Raw genomic sequence first — 7,500 nt, forward strand, 5'->3', positions numbered from 1 at the left:
TGCTGAGACTTCTGAGCTTGTATATATGACAGAGCCCTGAAAAAAGAGAAATGTTCAGAGCCTGTTCGTGAAAACCTAAAGTCACTTGGTCCTCTCACAATAGTTGTTCATCCAGAAGCTGAATGAGATGGAGAACTAAAAGAAAAAGTAAACAACTACATGAAAGCCCCAGTGGCCTTATGGATAAGGCACTGGCCTCCTAAGCCAGGGATTGTGGGTTCGAGTCCCATCTGGGGTGACTTTCAGCAGAGTGGCGCAGCGAAGGCGTGCTGGGCCCAGAAGCTGATGGATCAAAACCATCCTCTGCTGAGCTTGTTTCACTTTTATATGTGCCCAAGTGCTGCAAGACAAGTTAGAAATATGTGCAAGAATCATGTTATGTTGAAAAGACCAGTGCACAAGCTCTACATCAAGTCAAGCAGAGTGGCGCAGCGGAAGCGTGCTGGGCCCATAACCCAGAGGTCGATGGATCGAAACCATCCTCTGCTAAGCTTGTGTCACTTTTATATGTGCCCAGGTGCTGCAAGACAAGTTAGAAATGTGTGCAAGATTCAAGTTATGTTGAAAAGACCAGTGCACAGGCTCTACATCAAGACGAGCAGAGTGGCGCAGCGGAAGCGTGCTGGGCCCATAACCCAGAGGTCGATGGATCGAAACCATCCTCTGCTAAGCTTGTGTCACTTTTATATGTGCCCAGGTGCTGCAAGACAATTTAGAAATGTGTGCAAGATTCGTTATGGTGAAAAGACCAGTGCATAGACTCCACATCAAGACAAGCAGAGTGGCGCAGCGGGAGAGTGCTGGGCCCATAACCCAGAGGTCGATGGATCGATACCATCCTCTGCTAAGGTTGTTTCACTTTTATTTGTGCCCAAGTGCTTCAAGACAAGTTAGAAATTTGTGCAAGAATCATGTTATGTTGAAAAGACCAGTGCACGAGCTCCACATCAAGTCAAGCAGAGTGGCGCAGCGGAAGTGTGCTGGGCCCATAACCCAGAGGTCGATGGATCGAAACCATCCTCTGCTAAGCTTGTGTCACTTTTATATGTGCCCAGGTGCTGCAAGACAATTTAGAAATGTGTGCAAGATTCAAGTTATGTTGAAAAGACCAGTGCACAGGCTCTACATCAAGACAAGCAGAGTGGCGCAGCGGAAGCGTGCTGGACCCATAACCCAGAGGTCGATGGCTCGAAACCATCCTCTGCTAAGCTTGTTTCACTTTGATTTGTGCCCAAGTGCTTAACATACGAGAAGAAGCAGGGTCGGAACAGAGGGATGATTGCAACGATCAAAGAATGGAAACACGTAATGAGGGTGAAGAATGGACACAAATGGTTTTAACTGACAGTTTGCAAAGCATTTTAAATAACGCAGAGAGAAAGGAACAAAGAAATGAGGATTTGAGCGAGGCACAGCAGGAAATTAATTTATGCTCGCAAATGGTGAATTTGGAAGGTCTACCACAGGATTGGGACAATTGGGAGGATGAGGAGCAGAGGAGCAAAGAACTGGGAGCAGAAAAGGAACAAGAGGAAACAAAAGAAGCACACACAAAGGTACCGAAGCGAAGGAGATCTCTAAGGGTTGTACCAAACATAGAGACTGCAAGAAAGAAGGTGTTGAAGGAAACCAAGATTGAAAGTAAGAACAAATTTGAAGTTTTGACAGGGTTGGAGGACATGGACTAATTTTATGGGTATTTTAAATGTTTTTATATGTCTAATGCTTTTAAAGACTGTCACTTTTAATGCGAGGGGACTTTTGAACGTTAGAAAATTTGAAAAGGTGGTGGAAATGTGTAAAGGGGAAGACCTGATTTTACTACAAGAAACAAATTGGAGGGATGATTTTATGAATAAGATAAGGGAAAGATGGGGAGGGGAGATTCTATATAATAATGGTGATGGGAGAATGGGGAGAGGGGTTGCTTTTCTAATTAAAGAAAATAGAGGGATCCTTGGTAAAATAATATATAAGGATGGTGAGGGGAAGTGTATGGCTATTGAACTGAAGTATGATGAGAAGACTGTGATAATAGTTAACGTACATGCACCAACAGAAGATAAAGAAAAGAAGGAGTTTTTTAATGTCTTAAGGGCTTTTTTAAAGAAGCATAATGAGGTCATCTTATTGGGGGATTTTAATACAGTTTTTAGTAAATTGGATTTGGGGGAGGGAATGGTTTTTAAGTCGGATGTGGGTAGAAAGGAGCTGAAACTTTTAATGGAAGAAAACAATTGCATTGACGTGTGGAGAGAAAGAAATGAGAAAAAGAAAGAATTCTCAAGAAGACAGTTGGTGGGGAACTTTATTTGTAGATCAAGAATTGATTTTATTTTATGTACAAGAAATATTGAGGATTTTATTAGGGATATTAAGTATGAAGAAACAAGTCTGAGTGACCATAAGCTAGTTTTGGTTAAAATAGATTGGGGGTCATTGAAAAGAGGGCCAGGGGTATGGGTTTTAAACACAGAGATTTTAAAAAATGAAGATTACGTTTTACGTATTAAGGAGATTATTGAGAAAGAAAAAGGAAATGGGATGCATGGAGAAGATATCAGAATATGGTGGGAGAATGTGAAGTTTTTAATTAAAAAATGTACGATAAAATACTGCAAAATAATACAAAAAAGCAAGAGGTATAATGAGAAAAAAATTAAAGAAAAATTGGAAGAAGAACTAAATAAATGTGATAAAGATATACAAAAAATAAAAGAATTAGAAGGCAGGTTGAAGGAAATGGAGGAGGGAAAATACGAGGGGGCGAGGCTAAGAAGTAAGGCGAAATACACAATGGAGGGTGAAAAATGTACAAAATTTTTCTTTAATTTAGAAAGAAGTAGAGCAAAGGCGGGGATGATTAAGGAGATAAGAAGGAAAGACGGGGTGGTGGTAGGGGACAATGAGGGAATATTATATGTAGTGAAAGAATATTACGAGGGATTGTTTAGTGCTGAGGGGGTGCGGGAGGAGGAAAAGCAGGAATTATTGGGACAGCTAAAAGCGAAGGTAGGGGAGGAGGATAAAAAGGAATGTGAAATGGAGATAAGGAAAGAAGAAATAGAAAATGCAATAAGTGAGTTAAATAGGAAAAAAAGTCCAGGGATTGATGGCTTAGGGAGTGAATTTTATATAGCTTTTAAAGAGGTTTTGATTGACATTTTAAAGGATGTTTATGATTATGTTTTTAGTAAAGGAGAATTAAGCACTAGAATGGGAATGGGGTTAATGAGAATAATTTATAAGAAAAAGGGAGATAAAACAGACCTAAAAAATTTCAGACCAATCACTATGCTGAATACAGATTTAAAAATATTATCAAAGATTTTAGCAAACAGATTAAAAGAAGTTATGCCGAAAATAATAAAGACTAACCAAGTATATGGAGTGAAGGGAAGGGATATAGCGGACACAACTATAAGTATAAAGGATGCAATAAGATATATTAACGAAAAAAATATGAATGGTTTTATTATAAGCTTGGATTTTGAAAAAGCTTTTGACAGAGTAGAACACCAGTTTTTATTTGATATCTTAAAAGGGTTTGGGTTTGGTGAGAATTTTATAAAATGGGTGAAAATTTTATACAAGGGAGCTATGACAAAAATAAAGTGCAATGGGTTTTTAACACAAGCTTTTAAATTAACAAGATCCATAAGACAGGGATGCCCATTGTCAGCCCTACTATACTCTTTGGTAGCAGAGCCTCTAGGGCTGGCAATGGAGCAGGATAAAGGCGTAAAAGGGATACGGTTGGAGGGAGAAGAGAGTAAAATTTTTCAATATGCAGATGATACAACGCTAATGTTAAAAGATCTGGAAAGTGTAATAAAAGCTATGGAGATTGTACAGAATTATTGTAGAGGATCAGGGGCAAAAGTGAATGAAGAGAAGACAGTGTATATGAGGTTTGGAGGGGCACAGGTTCTAACAGAGCATTTTAATTTTAAGGAATCAAGGGACATAAAGATTTTAGGGGTACATATGGGGCGGGATGAGCGAAAAGCAGGAGAAACAATGTGGGAGGAAGTGATAGGGGGGATTGAAAGGAGATTGATTTTTTGGAAATTAAGAACGCTGACTTTGAAGGGGAAAGTTTTAATTATTAATGTTTTAATGGTGTCAAAATTATGGTACATTTTATATGTAAACCCAATGCCATTATGGGCGGAAAAGAGGCTGAAGAAAGGTTTTTCAGAGTTTTTATGGAATGGGAAGCCCCCAAGAATAGCACACAATACTTTAATAGGGGAGGGAGAGAGGGGAGGAATGGGATTAATTGACATTGAACATAGAAAGAACGCACTGAGGGTAAAATTGGTAAAAAAGTTTTTAGACAAATCACACACAGCAGGATGGAAGGGAACTATGGAGTACTTTTTAAATAAAGGCAGTAAATTTAATCTGGGAAGGAATATTTTATGGATGAAGACTAAATTATGGATGACTGAGAGGATGCCGGATTTTTATAGGGAACTGCTGGGAGCATGGGGAAAGTTTTTATCAAGTGTGCATTTTATTCCGAGGGGTAGGGAAAACATTTTAAATCAGCCTCTTTTTTTAAATCAGAGTATTTTAAATCAGGGGAGGCAGTTGTTTTTTAAGAAATGGTGGGAGGCGGGAATTTTAAAAGTGAGGGACATTTTATATGAAGTTAAAGAAGGATTTCTACCCGTACAAGTGGTTATAGACGCAATGGAGGAAGCAAAGGAGGAGTACAGCAGACAGGAAGAAACTAATAAATATGAAATGATCAAGAGATCGATACCGAAAGAATGGATAGAGGGAATCGAAAATAAGGAGGACGGAGAGCAACAAAATGAAATATATGTGGGATTGGGAGAAAAACAATTTGATTTTAATAAATGTCAGGTGAAAGATTTTTATAGTGTTTTTAGAGAGGGGGTCTTTAAAAAACCAGTGGTCAACAATTACTGGATGGATAAGTACAAGGGTGTGAAGGAATGTGATATTTGGGGAAACATGAAAGGGAAAATGATACAGACAAAGCTGGAAAATTTAGAGTTCTTAATTAGGCATAAAGTGATTTTTACTGACGTTATTTTAAACAAAATTGGTATGGAATCAAGTGCTGTATGTAAAGTGTGTAATGAGGAGGAGGAGGGTTTTTTACATCTGTTTTTACATTGTATAAAACTGGATGATTTTAATGAGAAATGTAAGAAAATGATTTTAAGGTTGAAAGGGGAGGATGGAGAGGAGATGGACTGGGGCAGGATTCTAATGTTGGGAATACAAAGAAAGAACAAGAACAAAATGGTCATCAACCTTTTGATAATGTTAATTAAGAGTGCTATATGGGAAAGGAGAGTGGTGGCAAAGAAGGAAAAATGGATATTGGATTTATGGTATGTTTTTAAAAGAAAAGTCGAAAAATATGTACAATGCCTGTTTTATTATTTTAAGCAAGAAGATCAAATGGGGTTCTTTTACAATGTTTTTACTAATGATGTATGTGTAACTTTAGATGAGAATGGAATAGATGTGCAATTTTAAAAAAAGTTTGGAGAATGTTTCTGTTCTTAAGTACTCCTTTCCGAGAGTGAATAACGATCTGTGTGGAAAGCAATATTGTTTTGTATTTTTGATGTTCTTTACTGTTTGTATTTTCATTCATATATATGATTAGTTTTTGATTCTAAGGCATTATTTATTACTTTATTGCTGACAATGTTAAGTATTTTAATGCGTGTTTAATCATTTATGTCTTTAAGATTTCTACTGTGAAACACATGCTTGATAACTGTATTATGGAATTTTTTCAATAAAAAAAAAAAAAAAAAAAAAATCACGTTCGCCTAACACGCGAAAGGTCCTCGGTTTGAAACCGAGCAGAAACAGTGTTTCTCTTTCGTGGGTAAACATGAAAAAAAAAAAAAAAAAAAAAAAGCATGCTGGGCCCATAACCCAGAGGTCGATGGATCGAAACCATCCTCTGCTAAGCTTGTGTCACTTTTATATGTGCCCAGGTGCTGCAAGACAATTTAGAAATGTGTGCAAGATTCGTTATGTTGAAAAGACCAGTGCATAGACTCTACATCAAGACAAGCAAAGTGGCGCAGCGGGAGAGTGCTTGGCCCATAACCCAGAGGTCGATGGATCGAAACCATCCTCTGCTAAGGTTGTTTTGCTTTTATTTGTGCCCAAGTGCTTCAAGACAAGTTAGAAATTTGTGCAAGAATCATGTTATCTTGAAAAGACCAGTGGACAAGCGCTACATCAAATCGAGCAGAGTGGCGCAGAGGAAGCGTGCTGGGCCCATAACCCAGAGGTCGATGGTTCGAAACCATCCTCTGCTAAGCTTGTGTCACTTTTATATGTGCCCATGTGCTGCAAGACAAGTTAGAAATTTGTGCAAGAATCATGTTATGTTGAAAAGACCAGTGGACAAGCGCTACATCAAATCAAGCAGAGTGGCGCAGCGGAAGCGTGCTGGGCCCATAACCCAGAGGTCGATGGGTCGAAACCATCCTCTGCTAAGCTTGTGTCACTTTTATATGTGCCCATGTGCTGCAAGACAAGTTAGAAATGTGTGCAAGATTCAAGTTATGTTGAAAAGACCAGTGCACAGGCTCTACATCAAGACAAGCAGAGTGGTGCAGCAGAAGCGTGCTGGGCCCATAACCCAGAGGTCGATGGATCGAAAACATCCTCTGCTAAGCTTGTGTCACTTTTATATGTGCCCAGGTGCTGCAAGACAAGTTAGAAATGAGTGCAAGATTCAAGTTATGTTGAAAAGACCAGTGCACAGGCTCTACATCAAGACAAGCAGAGTGGCGAAGCGGAAGCGTGCTGGGCCCATAACCCAGAGGTCGATGGATCGAAAACATCCTCTGCTAAGCTTGTGTCACTTTTATATGTGCCCAGGTGCTGCAAGACAAGTTAGAAATGAGTGCAAGATTCAAGTTATGTTGAAAAGACCAGTGCACAGGCTCTACATCAAGACAAGCAGAGTGGCGAAGCGGAAGCGTGCTGGGCCCATAACCCAGAGGTCGATGGATCAAAACCATCCTCTGCTAAGCTTGTTTCACTTTAATTCGTGCCCAAGTGCTTCAAGACAACTTGGAAATTTGTGCAAGAATCATGTTGTGTTGAAAAGACCAGTGCACGAGCTCTATATCAAGTCAAGCAAAGTGGCGCAGCGGAAGCGTGCTGGGCTCATATCCCAGAGGTCGATGGATAGAAACCATCCTCTGCTAAACTTGTGTCACTGTTATATGTGCCCAGGTGCTGCAAGACAAGTTAGAAATGTGTGCAAGATTCAAGTTATGTTGAAAAGACCAGTGCACAGGCTCTACATCTAGACAAGCAGAGTGGCGCAGCGGAAACGTGCTGGGCCCATAACCCAGAGGTCGATGGATCGAAGCCATCCTCTGCTAAGCTTGTTGCACTTTTTTTCGTGCCCAAGTGCTTCAAGACAATTTGGAAATTTGTGCAAGAATCATGTTGTGTTGAAAAGAGCAGTGCACGAGCTCT

The 7,500-nt window shown here is 39.5% G+C and overlaps 2 non-coding genes across 2 annotated transcripts; both read left to right on the forward strand.

Annotated features, from left to right (window-relative positions):
• The first annotated feature begins 165 nt into the window (after positions 1-165).
• Positions 166-238, forward strand: trnar-ccu (transfer RNA arginine (anticodon CCU)). Its single transcript has one exon. It is a non-coding gene; the product is annotated as a tRNA-Arg (tRNA).
• Positions 239-6,251: 6,013 nt separating this feature from the next.
• On the forward strand, positions 6,252-6,323 carry trnam-cau (transfer RNA methionine (anticodon CAU)). The gene has a single exon. It is a non-coding gene; the product is annotated as a tRNA-Met (tRNA).
• Positions 6,324-7,500: the final 1,177 nt, after the last annotated feature.

The sequence above is a fragment of the Garra rufa genome, chromosome 1 (assembly GCF_049309525.1).
Source record: "Garra rufa chromosome 1, GarRuf1.0, whole genome shotgun sequence".
Lineage (NCBI taxonomy): Eukaryota > Metazoa > Chordata > Actinopteri > Cypriniformes > Cyprinidae > Garra > Garra rufa.